At 32.2% G+C, this 25,249-nt stretch overlaps 1 protein-coding gene across 15 annotated transcripts in view; it reads left to right on the top strand.

Annotated features, from left to right (window-relative positions):
* Positions 1–25,249, top strand: part of Dgk (diacyl glycerol kinase 1) — a 68,038-nt gene that overhangs the window by 15,691 nt on the left and 27,098 nt on the right. Inside the window, exons 1-3 of one of the 15 annotated variants that reach the window (XM_070641204.1) lie at positions 18,121–18,495; positions 23,410–23,610; positions 23,683–23,836. The exons of 10 other annotated variants lie outside the window; for them this stretch is intronic. The gene's annotated coding sequence lies outside the window, so the exon portion shown is untranslated. Of the gene's footprint in view, positions 1–18,120; positions 18,496–23,228; positions 23,336–23,409; positions 23,837–25,249 lie in introns of those variants that run through there. 4 more of the 15 variants (XM_070641206.1, XM_070641201.1, XM_070641203.1 and 1 more) reach the window with 4 other exon arrangements.

Here is a 25,249-nt window from a genome sequence, read left to right as displayed (position 1 = left end):
TTCCTTCCATTTCCTCAAAACTAAACGTCATTTGCAAACAACCCCCAATATTATTCTTTAAGCTCACTTCCACCTATGTTTGTCCCTGTGTATGTGTGTGCAAGTGAACGATAGCTATGGAGAGTGTTTGTTCGCCTCTAAATAAAATAACAATACCAGACTGCTTCCTTCGTCGTCTTCAAGTGCTCGTGAAAAAATATAAAATAAAAAAATGGAAACAAGCTGAAATTTCCTCGATATGGATTTTCAATTATACTTAAAATTTGCATAAGAGGAAGAATGTATGAATTTTTGTTTGAGACAGTTAACGTTATGGATTTATAAAATGTGTTGGAAGTCTTGTAAATAAGACAAGTCATTGAGTTTTGTTGTGAAGATCCTTTACAATTGAAATGGTTTTTGATTTTTTATTGCGATTTAAAGGTTGATAAGAGGATTCAGGGATGTGCTTATTGTTATGTTGTTGGATAATGTTATGGAATATTGTTGGATATTGCCGGTGTTTGGAGGTATTTTATTGCTTTAATATACTTAATGGAAAGTCTGTGGATTTGTGCCTATTCTCAATTTTTTCGAACGTATTTGGGTAGTTGTTACTGAAAAATTTGGCAAGAGGTTGTCGAGAAGGCACACTTTCATTGTAGAATTGACATTAAAACGTCTATCCACAAAGTCTATCCAGAAAGACACCAGATATGGACAAGTGTCCTGAAGTCATCCTGAATCAGGCATAGAATGAGATTTTGAAAGGACCGGACTAAAGTCGGAATTTAGTCGGAACCTAGTCGGAACTTAGTCGGAACTTTGTCGGAACCTAGTCAGAACTTAGTCGGAACCTAGTCAGAACTTAGTCGGAACCTAGTCGGAACTTAATCGGAACCTAGTCGGAACCAAATCGGAACCTATTCGGAACCAAATCGGAACTTAGTCGGAACCGATGAAATCCGACATTTTATAAATCACGCCAGATCACGCCATCATAACCTATTTTTCGTCACTTACATGCCATATACCTTTCGTGTTCAATAAATTCCCCAAGCCGTTCAAACATCAAGCACCAACTCTTGATCCTTTACCATCAATTCCTCATGTTATTCTCAACACGGAATATTTTTTGAAATATCTGACATAATACAATTGAGAATTTTATGCTTTTTGACTTAAATTCCAATCTACACATTGCTATCATGTCTCTCAGCGACTCATGTTCATTTTCTCTATCGCGCTGTTTACGTTTCCGCGTTACTCGAGTAAATACCTCGTGTATGTCAAATATCATAATGTCATAACAGATTTGTAAATGTCGATTTTAATTTAAAATTAATTATGTATGCGACGGTTATGGAATATTGATTTCTGTTGCTACATCAACTGGTTGGTGGTGAAAAGGGACTTTGATGGGAGGAAGTGCAGCACCCAACTTGATGAAATATTTGAAAAATTTAAAAGAAAAAGCATTCATAAATTTATTCATATTTATCATGCAATGGCTGAATATAAATCCCTTTTATGGGTTATTCATAGCTTCCTTTCCATTTCCAAATATGAACCATTAAGGCTCCTCTTCAGAAGAAAATCAAATTCAATGTTAAGTAAAATAAATTATATATTTTTTTTGGGAGTCTATGCTCACAATAGGAAGCATTTCGACATTAATCAAATCTATGTATGTAGACCTCAATTTAGCTTAGATGATAAAAATTCAATATATGCATGAAACTGAAGCTGTCAAACTCCTACGCATTAAAAGCTTTCTACAATGACAACATTTATTTTGGCTTCTTTAAATAAGCCTTATTTTTTTCGTTGCTTTGTTCAAGTCACTTGCTGTTTTTAGTCACGCCAATTCATTTTGTCAATCTGACATCGAGGAAATTTTCTTAAAAAAACAAAATTTTTGGGCTTTCTTCTTTTTATATTTTAATCAAGGGCGTGACACTAATTCGAGTGACATAAATGATATTGAAGTTTAGCCTGAATGAACAGCTTGATGTAATGTTTAATAAGATGCAAGACATGTCCTAGACAAAATACAGTTTATTGGAACGCTTCGTGATATGTCTAGCTATTGACTGAGACTGAGACTGAGACTGAGACCTAGACACAGACCGAGACAAAGACCTAAGCCGGTATAGCAACAGCATGCTCATTTAGATGAGTAAGCTCATCGTTTCTTAGGTGATGACAGTGCCCATCCCTTGTATTTATTCTTCTCTGGTATTGCGTCTAAGCAACAGCAGTGAATTATGTCGCATTGGATATGTATTTAAGATTCTTTCAGTGCTGCTACTTTAATATTTTTTTCTGTCCTTATTATGTTTGGGGACATTAAAGAGCAAAAATTGTAAGGAATAAAAAGAAATTTGTATCAGGGATGGTGTGCAGCTTTTAATTTTGACATTTTAGGTCTGCGCACATGAAATGCAAGTAATGAAGACTTGTAGATTTTTGATGAACCCTACTAGTAAATTAAAATCTGTTACAAAGCCTGTTAAGGACTAATATTGACATAGTGACCATCTTCAGTAACTCTATAATCAGTTTATTAGGATGCTTTACATTCCAGTGAGTCATTGACCATAAAATTCAATACAAATCAAATCTGTACCCAAAAATTCCAATGTCCAATTCTCATTCCGATTCTCACCATTTAACATTCTTTCAAAACCTTATCATCTACAAACAAATATTAAGTAGGCTTGACTTATCCTGATCATCAACCCTGAATCGAACCATTTGTTGATGTGGCTTTAGTATCCTTAGTGCAAAAAGAAGGAAAATATCCAAAAAGTTCACATGTGTCTATATCTGATTATGTGTATATATCCCATCTACATACACAAGCTATTTTCCAATTTTGCAAAATGCGTTCATGCGTATCATTCGCAATGAGGATTACGTAAAACAAGGCATATGGCAATAAGCGTAAAAAACGAACCGCAACGATTCTCATGATAGCAACAAAAGTTCACTTTCATTTGATATACGATGAGGTATGTGTGGATGAGCATAAGAGGAGATGGAGAAAGAAGGAAAGAAGGATATCTAAAAGGAATTGAATAAATGAGAATGGAAATGAAGACAAATTCAATAATTTTTATTTCCCCCACATTCAACTTGCAATCCAATGGATCAATAATGAACAAAGAATAATACAGCAAAAAAAAGCAGTTAAAGATGTAAAAAAAAAGTCGATAAAAATAGTTCAAGGCTTCCACATGGATAGAGAGTCACATATATAGAGGGGGTTGAGAATCAAAGCAATATAATCGTGATAAATCAAGGATCATAAGAGATATTCCTCAAGTGCATAAAAAAGAAGAATAACTAAAGCCGATTCCTTTTTTGATATCATCTATGCCGCCTACCCACATAAACATACACATAAAAATAGAATCACATTTACAAACAATAAGCTTTTCTTTCCATTTTCATTGTGATACTAATCGTTAAAATTAATCAACTAATTCTTGGCCGTACGTAAAAGCTCGTGCTTTATCTTTTAATGACTTTATTCTATCATTTCGCGCTATAGGGCGATGATGAGGAAAGATGTTATGATATTTGAATTTGCCATTCAAACAATGGATATGCTAAAAATTTATTTACACAAGAATCGTAAGTTAAGCATCGATAAGTCGATGGAATGTCAAAATAATGTTCATCTTTTTCCATTTTCTCCCCCTTTATCTCTTGAATCCATTGAGCCATGTATTTGTTGTTGACTATTATTGGCTTTTAGATGAGCTTAACGGTGTATTTTGGGAAAGTGAATGAGAAGGTTAAGAGATATAAGGTTGTGTTTGTTGATTAGTGCGATTTGTTGGTGGGCTGAGGTAGTTTATGGATGAGTGATTGTTAACTGTTAAGTGGCTTTGAATGTCGAAAGTTGTAACTGACTCAAAAGTTGTGGGTACGAAACTTATTAAGTATTCATTTGACGCTTAGGAAGGTCTAGGCTAAGGATTAAAGCAAGGGAACGAATAAAAGTATTTTCCTTCCTCTGCCGTAAAGCTTTGAACCTAAATCATGAACAAAACCTTAATTTCCAACTCTGCAGAACTGCATGATTCTCTGGAATATTAATGCAACGTAGCTAACCTCAATTTTTGGATCAAAAAAACCGAGTTGACGTAAAAGAACCTAAAATTCGACTTGACTTTTCCTAGGATCGAACCAGGGTCGTTATGGTCGGTTGTCCGACACTCAAGATATTACGCTACTGTGGCTTTTTTCCTGACTTAAAATATCCCACAAAATCCTTATAAATTAAAGAAATTCTTTTATTGAGGAATTTAACCCCTAAAACCCTTATGCAATAACTTGATACGCCCAAGCAAGTCTTTAAGCTTCCAAATCGCAACCATGCTTTCACTATAAATCATCTCATGCCCGCTAGCAACATTAAAAACCTTTAAGATTTTCACAAGATGACACTTTGTATGTAGCACGTGGTATTTCATTTTCACACAATATCATCGCAAATTTGTGGATTAAGCAGTCTTCACGGCGTGTATGTAATAAATTTTGTGACATATGGCTTTATTTGCTATATTCAAGGTGGCAGCAAAGATGTGTCTTTTTTGGATAGAAAATTGATTGAATTTTCCTTTCTTAAGAATTGAAGGACAATGTGCTTATTGGCAGGGGTTGAAAATGAGTTTGGAATTTGTGTAAGAGCAGGAAGCACACCGACAATTATTTACCATAAATTCCAGTAGAATTAATATCCCACAAATCACACTCTAAAGACTAAAGACGACAGTTAGAATGAAATGAAGAAGAATCGGATGAAAATTAATGCGATAGGAAGGAAGATGTCAGGAATTAGAAAGCGATTAAAAAAAAGTCTTTAATTCAACTTTAGTCAGCAATATGCCATTCTTGCGAAATTGCTTCCTCGTGCTGGAATATGAAAATTCCATGACGTTATCAATGCGTAATAAAAAGCAAATAAATTTCAATTTAATACTCGCATATCCTTGGTGAAATGGAACCAAAAAAAAAGAAGAAAATTCCTGTCAATTTCGATTCCGATTTCGTACTTTTTTTTGATAAAGCTCTTAAAGTTTTCCGGTTTGTTGAGCATGCTGGCGTTATAAACGAGAAAATTGGGTTGAAACATTAAAGTTCCTAAAAGTTCTGACATTTATTACTCGGTTGCCGGTGAAAAAACTTCAAAAGAAGGGATTGAGACTGTAAATTTTCATGAATTGTTAAGTGTTCTTCAATGAAGTTTAAACCCATTTAATGATTTATGTTCCATTTCGCATCTAAACGAATGTAGGATGACTAAAATGCTTGACATTTTGTACGCAAAGAATTGTCTGTTCCTGAAAACTTTTGATAATTCCTTAAAAACTGTTGAGACTCTAAAATACGAGAGTGATGATTTGACGTAATGCTAAGTTTCACCTCTCAGCATCAGATTTAGTAACATCCTACTTAATTTTTCAAATAAAAATCGGGTATATGAGATATGCTACGTAGGATGGAGGAGGGAATCAGCTCTCAAATGTTATTTATTCATTGCCATCATCATTTCATGAGGAGGTATTAAAGGAAATTAGGATGCTTTAGATTTTTTTTTGTGAAGGAGTTCTTGCTGATGAGTCCAAATGTAGGCGGAACAGATGTTAATGTTAGGACTTGATTTTGGTAATTAAGGAATTTTCGATAGAATATTCAGCAGAAAATTGAAGACTTTTTAAGAGAACTAGCTTGATTGGGGATCTTACTTCAGATGGCGCCTAAAGCTAGATCAATCGCTGACTTCCGCCTGCCAATTACCAATGCCAAATATGGTTATTTGGGCTTTCAAGAGCTTTGGTCTTCCTGAGTGGGAATCGAACATGAGTTGTATCGGCTTCTCTACGCATAGAACTACCAATTAACTATTGGGGCCATTTTGAAGCTTGACAAGATGCTAACTTAAACTATTAAAATGCTATAAACAATTTCTTTGGGATTATCGTTGATGCTTCTACAAATGGAAACTTGTAATACAGTTTTGGATAGAATTCACAAGGGAAACGCAATTTTGGAGCTTCAAAAGCTATTGATTTTTAAATAAAGATGATAAAATATTAGCCGAATAGCATAAGTCGGCTAATCTATCCAATATTTGGCATTAAGTTAGTGTGACTCAGGGATGGTGGCAGATTCAAATCTAATCCAGCACAAATTGAGAGTCACGCAGACCTAGTGCCTGATTAACAGTCTTGTGTTTAACGGATCAGCTTAAAGTGTGGACAGAGAATTTAGCCTTCAAACTAGATGAATGAGCCAGATGAAAAGCCTTTGAATGCATTTTGAGCTCCCCTAGGAACATTTACCAAGTTCCACAATTTAAAATCACAAATCAGTTCCACTAAATCACGAAAAAAATCAATTCCAAAGTTCCAATCCCTTGAATCTTTTCCCCCCAAAAAAGGAAAACTTACTCAAAGATTCAAAGATATTTGTTCAAAGCAAAAGAAGAAGGAAAAGGCAAGGTTGTAAATTTTAAAAGACATTAGGCACGACATTAAAATTCATTGAAAGACATTTAATAACTTTTGTGAGACAATTTTCGTTCATATTTTACACCGAGTAATAACATTTAATCTTTATTTAATGATAATGATGATGACGATCTGAAAACAGAACCTGACAAGCGATCATAGTAATTTAATTTGGGTAAAAATTTGCCGAAAAATGCTTATTGATTGCTATCAATTTCTTCCATCATCGACTTTGACACTACACGTGGCACAATGGTGATTAAAAGAAATTAAGTAAGACATAAGCACCTAATTAGGTGAAAAATGTGTTGTTATTTATCGACTTATGGATGGGGATATTTTGATAAGGGAAAAATTATGATAGATTATATATTAACAAACTTACATGATTGATGATTACCGAGGGCTTGTATTCCTGGGTGAAATGAGGAAAAAATTGATTATTGATTGGTTTGATGATAGAGAATTACTAAATAATCGAATGAAAATAATCATAACTTGATAGTTAATGTTTGTGTAGGAAAAATATGAAGAATTACTCATTAAGGATATTGTTTATTGAGGGATATTTTGGAAGATGCTAGAATGTCGGACGCTATTGACGTGGTTTTTTTTGGGATTAAGATGTGATTTTGGTCATTTTTGAGGTTATGTTCTAACAAATATAGCGAACAGTTTTCTGAAATACTAAGCATCCAAAATTCGAATTGAGAATCCAGAGATCGAAATAGGGTCATTATGGTTGATTGGCCGAATCACTAAGCCAGTGGTTGGCAACTTGTGTGTCGAGACATTAGAATTACTATGAGTCGAATGCTATGTGCAGTTTCGGGACAGAGATGTGATTCTGATCATATTTGAGCTTGAGTACCTCAAAAAGTAGAGAACTGTCCTGTAAATGACCAAGTAGATCAGTGGTCACCAACCTGTGTGTCGCGACACATGAGCATTTTAGAAAATACTATGAGCTAAATGCCGTGTGCTGTTTCGGTCGAAGATAACTAACTAAGGTGTGTCGCGAAGCATAAAAGGTTGCCCACCACTGAAGTAGATTGTCAGCCTACTCATAACTCCATCTCTTCATCTTTTACAATACATCTGTTTCGCGGGAAACCCTTCTTTGATCAATATAGTCGCGATGGAAATTGCGTAGCTGATTTTCCATGTCTTCAACAATAAGGAACATGAACAATACACTGAATAAGACAAAATAGAAGTAAATTATCATAAAATTATACTAATTGATGCCTGATTGTGAATATACCAGGACAATATTGCTTCATAATCAAACAATATTTATGCTAATAATAATAATTTTAATTCTATTAATAATAAAATTTCCATTAAATATCATAAAAAGAAGTCCTCCATAAAATAATATATACTCGAGAATATAAAATTAATTTCATTAATAAAAAGCTCGTTCAAGAACAATAAATGTTCATTAGTTATGCAAGCACTCGTTCTGCTGATCAAAAAGTTTTCCGATCAAATTATTCAGAGACCTCTAAATTAATTAATTTTTTTTTGTTCCTTTCTTGTCCACTAGAGAATATTCACGTAAATCAATCAAACCTTTTTGATAATATTATATTGAAAACTAAGCAGCATAAGTAATTTCATTAAAAATTCTACTTCTGTTGAGCACAAATTTCTACTTGAACAGAAAATTTAATTTTTGGATATTTTGCAGCAATTTGATTAATTTTCAATGCTGTCTGCAATTAAATTTAGTTAAATTCAGCTAGATTCACGATTTTCACCACTTTTGGTGAGAAAAAAATTGTAAACATAACAATTTTTTTTGAAACTTTTGTAAAATTAAGCAATTTAAAGAGTAAATTCAAGGATTATAGTATTATTACCACATCTGTGCCACTTTTTTCTATCAATTGCAATAGTTAAAGTTTTAATTTAGTGTAAATTAGTCTTTAAAATTCAAAAATAAAACTTTTAATGAATAACAAAAATGGCGGGAAAAATTTTTGTTGAAAATTCAAAATCTAACGGATTTTCCTCTATTCCTTGACAGAAGCTATAATTTATTCAAATGATTAATGGCTATTTAGTCTTAATAATGAGGAAAAATTGCAAAAAATATTAAATACGCGGAAATTATTCAGCAACTCACCTGAAAATCAGTGACTCGAAAAAGAAAAGTCTCCAGATGCCCATAAAAGATTCAATTTTCCACTGCCCAATTTCTGATTGAATGAATTTTCCAGCTTCTTATTCCTCAAGTTTTGCATAAATTACATTTTTACACGTACAAAAATTTCCGTCATCAACTTTGTTATTCATACTTCCTCAATGTGAACAGGCAAACACAAAAAAAGGAAGAGAATTGTCGCCATTTGGATTCAAATTGAGTAGAAGAGAAATACGTAACATAACAGTGAATTTATTTATCATCACATCGCAAAATAGACATTTTGTTTGGCTTTTTTATTACCTAATTGAGTTGGGTTTTTCGTCAAGTTATTCCAATTAAGTAACTGAACGACGTATCATTTTCGTCTTCTTTTATTATTATTTCACATCTAAATTGCATGAAAAATATACAGCTGGAAGCATTCACAGCAGTCGGGATGGGATAATAAAGCAACTAAAATAGTTTCTCGCTTGCTTGATCACAAAAAATTCATCTCGTCTTTTCCTCATATCCTACTCATTCCATTATTATGCATGTGCGAGTAGATATATTTAAGGAAATTACTTGCGACTATATGACATCAATTGTTCTGCATACAAATTAGATTTACCATCCAATGGAGGACGTACAGTACAATTCGCATATTATATTATACAAGCTCCCCCATTGATTACTTTAAGCTTGCTTTTTATGCTAATAGCTTCCTAATGAATTTCGTTGTTAAATGTAGTCAATATGAAAATATTTTTCTTCATCGGTCTATCGCCTTGTGGATGAGGATATAAACTGGTTATGGTAATCTAGTTTTTGGAGATTAAATGGTGGGCTTTTGTGGGGTATTTTTGGGGTGGTGAAATTGGGGATTTGATTAGAAATGATGGCAATTGAGAGTTTACAGATACTTTTTCTCAGTGACTATTGATGCTGATGAATTTTCCAGCTCTACATAGTTGAATGATCTAGAGTTGTGTGTACCGAACACATAAACTGAGTTGACGAGGTTAGAACTGTAAAAAATCATTCAAAATTCGACTTGTCTTTCTCAGGATTCAAACTTGGATGGTTTGGATTAGCTGGCCGACGCTCTTACTGCTGCGCCACTGTTGGATTATTGTTATTTTTAAATTTTGAATATTTCACGTTGAAAAGGAACCATCGTCTTATTACTTTACACAAAATAACAAATACAGGGGCTAATTTTTTAAAATTTGTTTCAACCGTTATTTTTTGAAATTGTCAATTCTTTTCAAAGCCAATTTTGACCAATTTTTGGATTTTTATTTGACCATTTTGAAATTTATGACCGTTATTTTTTGACGGTGACTTTAAATTGAAATTAATTCATTTTGACAGTTATTTTTTGAAAATAATTTTTGAAATTAATTTGACCGTTATTTTTAGACACTCATTTAGCCGATATTTTGAGACAATAATTTTTTTGAAATTCACACCAATCTTTATTTTATGAATTTTTCAAACTCGTTATTTCGCGTACATTCTCTAATGCTCCTTCAAAACATTCCTAATTGCCAATTACTCTACACTCAACAAAACAAATAAAAACAAAACTCAAAAGCTTTAAATAAAAAAGGAAACTCATTGAACACAAAATTAAAGTTTGTTGTCAGTCTCTTTTTATTTGTTGTGTACACAAAAGGAAATGAAAAAAAGAGAGGAGAAAAGGATAATTGATGAGTTTTTCGCTATTAAATGCCCGAAAAAAGGAGAGAATCATTCAATCGTTTCCGATAACGTAAAGCGTTTATGTGGAATTGAATTTTTAATCAATTTCTCGTTCGATAATTTGAATTGGCATTTTGGTTAATTGAAATTTTTGTTTATTTTGAGATAGAAAATGAATGTTTATTCGTTTTTAGCATTAATGCTAAGGCATTCCCCTCAAGAGAGTTTGTTTGAAGCATAAATTTAAGGAATTTACATAAAATTTTCATATTGTAAATGCCCGACACACACATTTACTTGTTCTTTTCGTATTCATGGAGGGAAATAAGCATTTTCTTAATTTTATTAAACCTCAAACTACACTTGTGTCGTTGGCCTTTTTATAAAATATATTTTTATGCTATTTTATGTCTAATTTATGCGAAAAAAAATAAAAAGAATTCCTTTTTACATGAACAAAAACATTCCATCCATAAATGACGTCAACAGCATCGAATAAATGTTTTATACTTCAAAACTGGAATTACAAGCTTGCTCTTAAAATTCCCTTGTGTCGATTGACGTCAACATTACAAACCGGCCCACTCGGCTATATGAGATGCGGCTTTATGGCCTTTTCAGAATCACTTTTTGTGCATGAAATGTCTAATTGAAGTGATCGTAAAATATTGTAATTTTATATGTATTCACGACTTTATACTCTGAAAACTTTTTCTCAGACATGAATATATAAGTGGAATAACGGAAGTGTCTATTACAGTGCATGCCATAAAATGACTTTAGACTTGCTAATTTTAATCATTTTTCACCCCCTTTTTTCACGTTGCTGTGTGTGTATATACTTCAAAATCCACTTCGTTTTCCTCCTTTTTGTGTTTGTGTTCTTTTGTACTTTTTCTGTTGTTGACCTCGATATGGCTGACTATCCTGTTGATTTGTTGTTTGGGTATCCGACTGTCTTTAGGTCTGATGGGGAGGGCATGTTTTTAGAGAGACATGTTGTTGTACGAGACCTGAGAAAGCTCTATTAAATAATATTTTTAAGTCAAATTTTGTTGACGGCAAAAAAGCGCGAGGAAGACTCATGGAAGAAGTGATTGACAAATGGAAGCCAACCTGAGCAAGCTTCAGAGACGTCTAAATGAGGTAATTGATCTGTTAGTCCAGCGAAGTAAGACTGTCTTCAGGATAAAGATTCAAATAATTTTTGACTGTTATTTTTCAAATTTCCATGACCGTTATTTTTCAAATTTCTTTTGACTGTTATTCTTCAAATTACAATTTTTTGACTTTTTCAAACATTTTTCGACCATTTCTTTCAAACAACAACAATCTCTTCCAGTTCCCCAACAAATGCGCTTCAGCCTCACTACTAAACACCCATTTTAACTCATTCTCATTCATTTATCGCTTATTCACGATTCCATATTGAGAAGGGACTACTTAAACAAGAAGGAAAGGATAAATAACCAAAGTGAAGGAGTTCCTTTTCGTGTGCATTCTTTTATTCTCGATTTTTATGGGCAAATAATGCAATAAAACGTTTTGTGACCCTATTAAAAATTTATTTTGTTAATGATGCTTTTGTTTCAAGCTTAAAAAAAGGGTGAAAAGACTGTTAAGCATTGAGCTGCTTAATTTTGCTTCATTCTCATCAAATTGAAATTTATGTTCATTGCAGGACGTTCTCATGTCGGACTTTTGTGTGCTTGAAGATTGTTCTTATTATTTGAGCTTCTCAAGCGATGTTGGATGAAAACTTTATCTGAAATAATTATGAGATATCAGTGCTGTATCAACTGACATAGCCAAACAATTTAATGGTTTTTGAGCTTGAAAATGTCAACATATGCACAGCTTTGTTTTTATAGTTCCCTTGAGTGTCATGACGGTACAAAAAGAAAAGTTTTAAACTTCTTTGATACGCTCCACAGGCTACATTTGTAGTACAACTCGTAACTTGACATTCTATTCTTGGTACAACATTTTTGGAAGTATTTGTCAATCTTGAATGATAATAAATCAGATTGAGATCTTTCCGTAGTCTCTTTGGGGTTGTAGAAAGTTTTTTGAGAGGTAAAAAAAGATTTTCTGCTTTTTAAAGAGGTTTTGAGAACGTTTGAGATTATTTCCTTAACATTTTGGCTGTTTTTACAATTGATTCAAAAATCAAATTTCAATCTTCGAAACTGAGAACTTCGATTTTCGAAAGTGAAATTCTCGATTTTCGAAAATGAAATTCTCGACTTTCGAAAGTGAAAACTATGATTTTCGAAAGAGGAATTTTTGATATTGGAAAGTAAAAATTTCAATTTTCGAAAGTGAAATTTTCGATTTTCGAAAGTAAAAATTCCAATGTCTGAAAGTGAAAACTTTGATTTTCGAAAGTAAAATCCTCAATTTTCGATATTTGAAAGTGAAATTTTCGATATTCGTAAGTGATATTCTCAATTTTCAAAAGTGAAATCCTTGATTTTCGAAATTGAAAATTTCGATTATCGAAAATGAAAACTTTGAATTTCGAAAGTAAAATTTTAATCTTCCAAAGTAAAAGCTTCAATTTTTGAAAATCAAACTTCAATATTCGAAATTAAAAACTTCGATTTTCGAAAGTAAAATTTCAATCTTCGAATGTGAAACTTCGATTTTCGAAAGTTAAATCCTCAATTTTCGAAAGTGAAAGCGAAAGCTTCAATATATAAAAATAAAATATAGATTTTGTCATCACAAAAAAACTTCTTAATTTGTATTCAAAATTCAACACTCGACTACATCAAATATTTAAATTTCTACACAAAACTCACATTCAATGTCAACATGTCATCATGTGTGATAGACATGGAAATGAGCAAAAACGTCCTTCATGAAAATATTATTTAACAAGTAAACAGACTAACCCAACAGTACCCAAAAAATAATTTCCAAGAATTTCGATTACAAATCATTCAATAAAATGCCATTCAAAGAGGAAATCCTTACATAAATGTCCGTATCCATGGACGATAAGGGATAGTCAATAACACACACACACACACACAACGTGCAAATGTCCATCACAGAGTGAGAATTTTAATTACATTTGTTTTATATTTTCCAAAAAAATAAAAGATAATCGAGTCGTACAGCACAGCGTGAGATTTATACACAACAACTTTGCATGTGCGTCAATGAAAAAAAAAATAATTTTTTTGAAGATAAATGCGAAAATAAAGTTGTGTGCCTAGCTGCTGTTGACAAGCTTCCAGAGATAAAGATTTCAAATCGAGATGAAAGTCTTCGTTAATGAACTTGCGTAACATGTAATTAGCATTTTGAAACTTTTCCTCTCACTGCCTTCATCACCTAGCAACGGCTTTCTCTGATGCTATAGGAGTTCCTTTACATACACATTCCCTCCGCTTATTACATGATATTTCCTTGAATGTTGAACAATTCATTATTTTCTTTCTTTTTTCATGGGTATTTTTTTTATTTGCTTTTAACTTTGTTGTTCTTTCTATTTTTTTTATACCTTTAAAGCGGAGATGAAATAACAATAATGGTGGATATGCTCTTGAAATAATTAAAAATATACACACACACGCGTTACATAATTTCCTTTTCTTTTTCCTTTGAATAAGTTTATATATGATAAGGCAGCTTGGGGCTGTTTGTTTGTTTAGCCTTGTTTGTGGATGAAACGGCTCACTAGTTTATAAATTATGAATTATGTGACTTCCTGATTTTTGCTTGGTTTGTTGAAAGATGAATTCTAGGGTACAGGTTGACCCTACCTTTCTAAATATGCTCTTGCATGTCATTGAAGCAGATTTCTCATTAGATTATGACTGGATGACACTGAGGTCTCCTACAACATCAACGTCTTGATATGTTGCTTAGGTTAGGTGTCCCAAGGAACGACTCAATTATCAGAAACTACTCTAAAAGCACTAAGACGTGTGACTTTCAGAATAGTTGCTCACTTAGATACAGCGAACAACTGAGCCTTGGCCTCGTGCTCACGAGACGATCCTTCAAAAAATCCATTAATGCGTTCTTTTTGTGAGTTTTCGAAGAATCTTCGGCTTCTGGACAATTTTGTAGTACATGTGACATTGGGATGAGAGCTAGGTAAGCCTGGCTAATCATCAGACTCAAGACAGTCAGTTAAGCCTCACATGCTCGAATAGACATGAGTAGGATCACAAAATTAAGCATGCTAAATTATATTGATTGAGTATACTCATAAGCACGCTCATTTAGCTCAGTAAACTCATTGTCAGTTAAGTAAAGTAAAGAAAAGCTTCAAAATTCTCAACTTCCATCGTAAAATTCTCATAAAGCAACTCCAACGGCAGTCTTTCCTCGCATAATTAATAATTTCATAGCTCCTTTGACAGCTTGATGACAGAGAAAATGCGTTAACACGAATTTTTCCATCAAGTACTTCAAAGCTGGTTTGTTATGCTCACGAACTGACTCTTCTTCCTTCCTTTCCATTCTATTGTTTTTCATATTATTGCTGTTATTTATGAAAAAAAGTTCAAAAACATTTTTTCCAACTGATGAGTGATAATATCGCGATTGTAGAAGTTATTGTGCTGAAAATAGGACGGAAAAAGTCAGCCTTTTTAATTTTATTAACATGTTAATTTTATTTAGTAGAGTAACTACTCGACAGGGACAGTAATCAATTATTTTATTAAATTGTAGTCAATGATTTTGGCATTTGAATGTTGTACATTATTAAATTAGGTTGTAAACTTTATTTTGTGTACACAGTAAGGCACAGACATCATCAGTTGAGGTAGAAAATGTGCAATGTAATTTAATTTGGAACAAAAATCACTAGCTGGGGAGATGGAAAATTGAAACTTTGTGTTTAAAAATTCATTCATGCTGTAAATGAAGGTAAAATGACTGTCGCTTCTTTAATAAGTGGATGAGACGTCTTTACTGCTTTAAGGAAAGTTTGTTATGTTCATAAACTTCATAACGACTGGGAAATATTTTTCATGTCGTTGTTAGCGACTGTTTTGATGTTTTTTAAGGTTTTTCTTATAAATTTATGGAATTTATGCTGTACAGCAGGAGTGGACAATCTTTTTTGTACTGTGACACTCTTAGATAGTACAAATCGGTTAATCGATCTAGTTATTGGTTGACATGACTCTGGCTCATACCTAATGCCGAACTTAGGATTGATTAACCAATTTATGCTACACTTTTTGATTAAATTGACACATCAGAGCATTATTCAAGGCATTTCAATGTGCCGCGACACAGAAGATGTCCACCAGTAGTATAAAGGATTTCCCTAATTAGGTCCAAAATAAAAGTACAGTAAAGTGAATAAGAACATATTACCCATTACCCTACTGTATCACATGCAGTTCCATGCCATAGTCTTGCCAATAGATACTGTTTTCACCTTTTTTATGACTTCTGTTTCTAGGTACTTTCATTAACCCTTTTGGTTATAAAAAGTCTTATGGTGTCCTAGTTCGCTTTACTTTTCTGAGTTAGAGGGGCGTACCCAAAGATTATTTGAGCAGGGTGATGACAAATTGTGAATAGAAATTATGGAATACGCACCTGTTAGGTGTATCATTGCACTTTTCGACTGCCAATATCAATGCCAAAGTAATTCACCACTGAATCCCATAAGAAAAATACCAGATTCAAGCCCTGATTAAGTTTGTCTCCTGATTTGTCTGTAAATAAAGTAAAATGAATTTCTGAGAATTTTCCTGCAGACAGAGAATAAAATTTCCATAGGATTTGATTAAGTCATTTGGAATTTTACATCATAAATGTCTCTCAATTCAAAATAACCCTTTTAGCATACATCCTGCAAGCTTTTTTCACAATATTGTTTGTCAATAAAATCAGAATTGTCACATAGTTTATTATTGTGAAAGATTCCATTTTAGGTCATCTTTCTTATTCTTCAAAATGAAACTGTCTGTAGCTTCACAAAGTATCAGTTGTAAGCTATGCAACAATAAATTTCAAATCTATCCTACATGAAATTAACAGCACAACTTTATAGAGATATACTTTTAAAAAAATTACATTTTTCCTATCCTTTAAGTAGACAAAATGATACAGTGTATCCATAACAGACAACATCAAATCTAGTTCATGTTCTCCGACATGATCTCCAAGATTGTAGCACAATTTTTAAAAGAACATTAAAAATTTTCTTAATTAAATTGTAAATGACCGTTTTGCTTAATTACCAGAATGAGTTTATGTGTAAACATGATTATAATTGACTTTGAGTCATGAGCAATAAAACTGAGAAGATGGAAAAACGAGAGAAAGGAGGAAAATTAGTGTGAATGGATGGGAGGGAGGAGGGCTTGTTTATTTTTATATACATGGCATGTCTATTATACATTTGATATTTGATTAAATATCAACAGAACAAGGCGCTCATGCTGTGAATTGCCTGTCAGGAGTTGTCATGAAATAACAAATTTTCGTTCTAACGCCGATTTTTATTACCAAACCTTTCAAATTCAAGGGATTGGTTTTAGAGCTGTTTACTGATATTTTATTAGTGCTTTTTTGTTGCTTGCTAAGGCGTTTTCCTTTATATTTTGATTTGGAAAGAAACACTCTGTTGATCTGACATGAAAAAGTGTCATTTTGAATAACGGATCCTGAGTGGGACTCGAACATTTGTTCCACAATTTGCAGTTGCATGCTCATACCACTGAGCGATGGGGGGTTACTTGAATACATTGCAAAGAGCTATATACATTTATAGCTACATAAATTACATAAATTATAAATTTATTGTATCCTCGTTTCCACTGCATTTCCTTACTTACTTACTTACGTCGCTGGCCAAACAGATCAAGTGTGATCCATGGCCTCCTTCAGTTGGCATCCTGAAACTGGCTCTATCGCTGGCTACCGCTTGCCAATTGCCAATTCCTAGTGTGACACTATCTCTATCGACAGCTTCTTTCCATGATCTCATTCCTTACAAGCTCAACAAATCGAATATGTGTTGATGAGTACCCTGAGGAGGGATTTTAGAGTTATGTATCCATTAAATTTAGTCTTCCTGCATCCCATTTTGAGCAACAGAAAGATATGCTATTAAATGCGTGGTTCGAATCCTACTGCAAATTGTAGCTCAAAATTTGAGGAGGATTCTTGCAAAATCTGATATCTATTATCAAAAAAAGTTTGAAGCTTTGGATATGACATAAATCTACAATTTAGGGCATTTCGAGTATTTTCAGGAAACTATGCTGAATGCTGCTTCCATTCACAATCTAATAATCAATTATCATTATCAAAACATTTTTCAGCAGAGCTCAAAGTCGATTCGAGTTTAGTATGAAAGTTATGTCGACTCAAACCAAATTTTCGGTGCAAAAATCTGAGTCGACTTCGAGTTCTGATCCTCAATTTCTCCCCATCTTACAAAACTAACACCAATGATTTAAGTTTAACGATGAATCTCCCTCATTTAATCTTTAAATGCTCAAATGTACTAAAATATCCCTTTCTTTATTCTTCGTAATTTCCAGTTCAACAGCATTAACAACGATAATCACATTTCGGTGAAATGGTTGAAAATGTTCTCATCTTTATATCTTTTTTGTTGTGGCCATGTGTATCCGTTGCCTTAAAACTTGTGTTGTTTTTCTCATCCACGCGCTTTTCATTTCACTCTCGGGAAAATTTCCTCTCTCAATTTTCCTCTCTTTCGTTAAGTTTTTCTCGCACAGCTTGAAAATATGAAAAATACAATTTACAGTCGCTCAGTTGCTGCTCGTCCGTGTCTCGATGCTGCACGACTTTTCAGATTCTCGCGAGTAAAAAAAAATATAATAAAATTAAAGTAAATGATGAGTTTGTGAAAGGAAAATGAGGAAAAATAGTAGTGAAAATTTTTTTACAGACTCAGCTGTTTTTATTCATCTTTAAAAGAAACAAATGAAAATTATAGAATTGAAATATAATCCTCAACTAGTGGAAGTGAAGTGTGGTTGTTTAAAATATAAAAAAAGTTTATAATATGCGTGTGTGGCATACTGACTAAGAAGCATCTCTTGTTTTATTTCTCGTCACATAATAATGTTAATAGCATCAATGTCGCCGGTATATAGTTAAATTATGGACATTATGATGTGATTAAAATGAGCATAAAATATCGTAAATATTCGAACAATTTTTTCGTGATTAAAATGAATAGAATTTCCTCATATTGGACATAAAAAAATATATAAAATTTCCTTGAGGAATTAACAAGTTATGAGATCATATTTCTCATTTGTTTAATCGTCAATGGATCCAAAAAGCGCATGAAAAATCGCATTAAATTTTGAGCTAAAAATAAAATTTTTTCTTCAAATGAAAAAAAAAAAGCAATTAAAACTGAAATACAAACGATTATAGTTAAACTAACTTAATTGACTAGCAGAAAATGGTCATAAAAAATTTATGGAATTTTCACTTCACTCTCCGCTGAGTCTGAAGAAATTTATTATGTCTAAGCTACACTATTGAGAATGTGGAATGAAAATTATGAAAAAAAAATTATTGAATTTTGCTGTTGATTCCAAAAATATTTTTTCATATTTCAATTGTAATGGAATTTTCACTTTTGAACTTATTTATTTGCTCACATGAAATACACATTTTATGTGCCTTGAGGCTCTTTGAAAAAAAGAAGAAGAAAAAAATTATTATTATTATTTTGTGGGGGTAACATATGGATAAAATATTGTGAAAAATGTGTGAAAAGAAAATTTATTTGATTTGGTTTAAAAACAAAGATTTTGTTATTTAATTAATTAAAAATTAAAAAATTAAAAAAACGTGAAAATTAAACAAAAAGTAAAAAGTTAAAAAAATTAAATGAATTTATTTTTTTTTAAAAAAAAATTTGAAAAGTATTTTTTAAAGTTTTAAGAAATTTAAATTGAATTATGAAGTTTAAATAAATGCAATTTTAAATTTTGAAAAAGTTTACATTTTTTAAATTTTTGAATAAATTTTAAATTTATTTTGAAATCTAAATAAATTTCAGTTAAAAAAAAAATTTTTAAAAATGTCAATTAAAAGGATATCTAATAAAAAATCAAAACGTTTGCTTTTGCAAAAAAAAAATCAATTTTATCGATAATTTGTATTCGAAAAGCTGGAAATAAAAGCTTAATATAAACCTCTTCAAAATTGAAATCAATTTCAATTTTTATGAAACATATTGTTTATAAATTAAAATAAAATTTTCAAATTCGAAAAATTTCTCAAGTTTAAACTTTAAAAATTTAAATCGAAGTTTTAAAAATTCTAATAAAATTGTAAAATTTATAAATTTGAAATGTGCAATTTTTAAAAGCTTTTAATTTTTATTAAATTTTTAGAATTTTAAATATTTGAATTTTAAATTTTAAAAATTTTAATTTTTTAAAATTTAAAATTTTGCAAATTTCAAATTTTTAATTTTTATTTTTTTTAAATTTTAAGTGTTTAAATTTTTGAATTAAAATTTGTTTTAAATGTTAATAAAAAAATCCAATTAAATTTAAATTCAAACCAAAATAAACTTTTTCAAGAAAGAATTTTCCATCATGTTACCCCTTGACAAAAATCATATTTCATTTATAATGTATTGAGAACCTTCAAACGAGTTCCCAATAAATTTTTTTTTTGCTGTGGTGAAAGCATAAAAGACTAATTTATTGAGTCTATTCGCAAAAAATACCGCCTATTCATTATCCTGAAGTCTTTAAATATTTATTCTGTAGTAGAATTTATTTGATTGAGTGGATATAAATAAGTTAATGCCAATAACAATTGCTAGTTATCCAAAAACAAGTCATAATTCGTTTGATTTTATTTGACATATTTGTCACGCCATTTGACATCAAATTGAACATTTATTTGTATCGTGATATGATTTATACTTCCTTACCAAAAGCACTGCTTGTTATTCATAAGATTATTCCATAATCTAACTCAATAAAGGATCTGTTGCCTGGTCACATCCTTCAATTTACATTGTCATAGCAATTTCAATTTCAATTGTATCAAGTTGGAAACATCCACAAGGAAAGTTTCTCGCTCTTAATAAACTTTGAGAGCTTTCAATTTAGCGTAATGATGATAGCTTTAAAAAAGGTAGCTTCCTAGAAAAATCGAAAGTTCCCTTACATAAGAGAATCAATTCAGGCATTTGTTATTTTTTGAAGCAGCTGACTTGATGAGCTCCAAGAAATTTCCTCAAATTGAATTCATGGAACTTCCGTTATGCAAAAAATGTTGATGAAGATATTATGAATATTTCTTGGGAATTAGACTGCCGTAGAACAGCTGTATCTAAGATATTTGGTTATGCGCTTGGAGATTGCTTTAAGGTTTGGGTTTGCAAGAATCAATGAAGACTTGAGGATCAATTAGGAGTGGATTTTGTAGAGAGAGTCCAATTAGTATGTTGAAGTGCTTTTCTATAGCACAAAACTCATTTTTATGAATATTGATTAAGTAGCATTCGCGGAACTGTCGCAAATAAGCAACTTAATAACTTTTTCAACTTCCGCGTGTAAGTAGGATGGTATGTTTGAATATTCTCTGAAAATCTGAGGAAATGAGTAGATTTTTCTTGGAAATTCTCAAAATATTGAAGCATTTATTCTAAAAACACAGTCTCAGTAGCTTTTAAGCCCTTAATTTGATTCCAGTTATGTCTAAACCTCATTAAAGTCTAGTCTGAGTCCTTGAAAAGCATACAAAGGAGAAATGACAAAAGCTTAAGTATCAAACCAGTTTCACTACGACATAGATCTAGATTCGATGTAAACTGACCTTAACCAAGACTCACAATGGCTTAAAGCTTCAATTTTTCACGATTTACCTGCCATACACCTTCCAGGATAAGATTCTTACAACAAACTTTCAAGTAATAGTAAAACCATCAATCTTACATTCCATAACAAACTTTTAAAATTCATACTCCATGTTCCTGCATATTACAATGAATGTCACTTACAAAATTCTTCAATGTTGAACAAATTTTTCCACTTAAAAAATTCTTTGATGTTATGTAAGAGTTAAGACAAGGAATTCAGCTTAAGGGGAACATTTTTCGATGGTTGTATCGTTCATGTATAGCAAATCTTCTTCAACACAGTTCATTGCATTGGAAAACGACGACGACGACGACGAAGAAGCTATATTTGTAGCTACAGTTCAAAAACTGTATAAAAAGTAAAAGATTTTCCATGAAGATGAAAGTTATGTTGTCGATTTCGTGTCCTGGGGGATTTTATAGCAAACTTTACCTTACACTTTACTGTGCAATGAATTTGATGCTGGTTGAATTTATGTAAGAAGACAGTGTAAGAAGTGGTGGTGGAGATTGCATTAAACATGCAATAATAAAGTCTTGTATTGGGAATCTGAGTTTATGGATCTTTTAAGGGATTTTCTTAGTTAAATTTGTAAAGGTTGTTCTTGAGATGTAATCATGATATATGGATATGTGCTTATTACATCTAAAGTACACTCGACCATGCGATGCGATACATTTTGAACAGCAGTTTCCGTTTACGGCTGTTCACTTTATGCTAGATTGTAATAAATGAACGACTCTAAACAAGAAATTGGAGGAATTTTAGAGTCCAGACTCAAAAATCCAAGGATGCGCCTTTACTAGAGGCTTGACTTCAACAACTTAGAGTCCGTTCTTCAATTTAGTCCGGCGTAGACGACTTCAAATTTAAGTTTTGACCAATACTTTCAAATGAGTAGGTTATCAATGTTTGGATCCATATGGCTGCCAAATAGAACCGACTTCCATTTGGTGTTAACAACCTAGGCTCCTATGAAGCTTTAAGCGCCTCCTGGCAGAGCCTTCTTCATTTGTGTTGCTCGGGTAATTTACCTTTAAATCCAAAAAGTGCAATTCAAAAGTTTTTACCTTAAAACTGCCATCTTCAGTCTCAAAAACCCACCAAATTACCATAATCTTCATTAAAAACCATCAAATTTCCACTAGAAATTCATAACAATCCCCAAATCAAAAACCTCTTTGTAATAAGAGTAAAATCATCAAATTAATTTTCAACAACATCTTATCGACAACAAAAAAATCTCCTCAACAATGACAGAAAACAAGAAAAAATCAAAAGACTTACAAGATAAGTCCATCATAAAAAAAAAGATATTCTATTCATTAAATTCTCGATGAAGGAACCACACCCTCCATTAAATCTTAATAAATCAACTTAAAAACATAATTAATTTGTTGAAACAATGTCTCGGACGGAATTTCTACGAAAAAGAGCTTTATAATTAACAGAGCAAAAATAATTTTCACAGTCTTGACGTCCTCACCATGGACAACAAATGCTATCAATTACTTTGGTTGAGGCTATCAAAGTCTCGTCTATTTTCTATTCCACTGTTGTCTAAACTTTGTGTCGCGGCACACATGGAAATTCAATTAAAAACGAGCAACACAAATGAAAAAGGCTTCGTCAGAGAGCTTTTCAGGAACCACTAGACTTCTTTTATTATTATTAAATTGAAGTCGCTTCTATGTTGCATCCATATGGCTGTCATGTGACGTAAATATGGCAGTCATGTGGTGTTCATGTGGTTGTCACAAGGTGTTCATGTGGTTGTCACGTTGTGTTCATGTGGTTGTCACATGGTGTTCATGTGTTTGTCACGTTGTGTTCATGTAGCTGTTATGCTACATTCATATGACTGTCATGTGGCGTTCATGTATTTGTCGTGTGACGTTCATGTGATTGTCATGGAGAGTTCATGTTACTGTCGTGTGGCGTCCATAGGGTTGAAAACAAAAGGCAGCATCCATTTGCTGTTAATAAAGTAGGTTAATCGAATCCTTGTTAATTTGAGTCGCTCAGAAACTGTATGGCAGTCGGCTTGCCATCAATGTGCGCCGTCATGAAAACAAGTTTAGACAGCCCTGTTCTATTCATTTAATCACGAAAAATAAGACATAAAAAATATGAGAAATAAGGTCAGAAATTTAAATAAATTTATTAAACAAATAAATATTTTGCTTTTTTTCCTCTCTCATCTCTTCTCGGAAAGGCAGTTATTGTGCCACACACAGACGCAAACTTGTATGAAAAGATACTCATAGTGCAGAAAAAAGAAATGAATGAATTTACAATCTGATTATTTGTACTCTGTGAATTGCTTAATGTATTTTTATTGAAACAACGAGATAGAAAAAGAAGGAACAAAAAAAAAAAAATGGAAATACGCGAAGTAAAAACAAGATAAAATTAGGTAAAAGAAGAAAGCTCACATTTCATCAGTCAGCGTACGGAGATAAATAAATATATCTAATTTTTCTCCAAGGTTTTTACGTTATCAGAAAGCAGATATAGTAATTGAACGAACAGAGAAATATATATACATAAAAAAAAGAAATAAACAAAAAAATAGACAGAAATAAAATTTGTTTCGTGCTTGTTCCTTGCTGTATTGTTCAATAAACATAACAGTGCAAAAGGTAAATATATGGCAATTAGCTTTTTCTTATGTGTGTCTCTGCATATACTTACATACATTGAATTTTCCTCATGTTGTTGTGTATCTAAGCACGAAGAATTGAAGGATATGGGACAGTGTTGTTGTCTTCAATTTGGTTGGTTATTTTGAGGCTCAGATATTTACTTACTGCTTACTTCGCTTTCCGTTCAGATCAATTGTGATCCATCGATTCCACCATTCGAGAATTGGGAAGTCAACTAATTATATGTCCCAACCTGCAAGGTTTAAGTGTACTTTGTGTCATGCTTCCAAACAACCCCTGGTAGCTCAATGGAAGGAGCATGCTACTGTAAATCGTAAGACGAGGGTTCGAGTCCCACTCGGACTATATTGTGGCAAAGTGTAATTTTCTCTCTAGAACTTTAGAAATAGTAAGGTTTCGAGAGCAAGCTTCTCAATTTGTCAAGTCTTATTGCTAGACATAAGATCAACAAGAGGATCTCCTTGACATACAGAAAAAGAAGCCGATATCCAATTTAAATGTTAATTACTTTTCACTTCTTATTGATATAATGCCTTGCGAGTACTGGTCTTATCGACAAGAATCAATTAATTTGTGATTGTGACATTGACTTCTAATGGGAATCGAACCTATGTCCTCACTGGAACAGTAAATCAGATATCCAGTCTGTTGGACTGCTCGGCCATAGAAGCCTTAAACTCTGCAATCGCAGAATGGTCTACACATGTTTCAATGCTTAAGATTCTTTATTGAGGCACCACAACATGCTTCACTTTATTGTCTGCATAATATATGACAATAACCAACCAGATTTACAACACTGTGCCAAAATATAGGATGTGGAAAAGAATGAATCAGTAAAATGTGTTTATTTTATGTAAATGCGAGAGAGAGGCAAAAATGCTTTTGGGTGCTCATAGCAAATTTGTGAAGAAGACATGATTTATATGATTACGACAAATGAGCTTTTTTTTTATTTTGACAGATGAACGTGAAGAGCTTTTGGTTAGTTTATTGGGAATTTTCCGTATTTATGTATATTGAATGATATGCTGCTGTGGTAGTTTTATTAAGCATGAATGAATCTGATATGAATTATCAAGAGGCAAATAACTTTATTCAGTATGGTAATTGGAAAGCCAAAACCTCTTCACGCAATATATTCTATTACATTTGGTGCTGATAGCTGAAGTTATTATACCATAGAGTGTTTATGCTGATTTATTTTGGATGAAAGATGGAAATTTTTTGTTGATTTGAATGATGTGAAGCTATGTATGTCTGATTTTGATGTTGGCTTTGATTTCAATGTGGAGATGTGGAATCAATTTCTTATGCAGGATGTCAAATTAAAGGCAAAAACAATTTATTTAATCAATTTGGTTTGGACTTGTGTTTGTGATGTTCAAA

The sequence above is a fragment of the Chironomus tepperi genome, unplaced genomic scaffold (genome assembly GCF_022539635.2).
Source record: "Chironomus tepperi strain 1889 unplaced genomic scaffold, CSIRO-AGI_Ctep_v1 contig_244, whole genome shotgun sequence".
Taxonomy (NCBI): domain Eukaryota; kingdom Metazoa; phylum Arthropoda; class Insecta; order Diptera; family Chironomidae; genus Chironomus; species Chironomus tepperi.
This window is presented reverse-complemented; position numbering and strand designations above follow the sequence as displayed.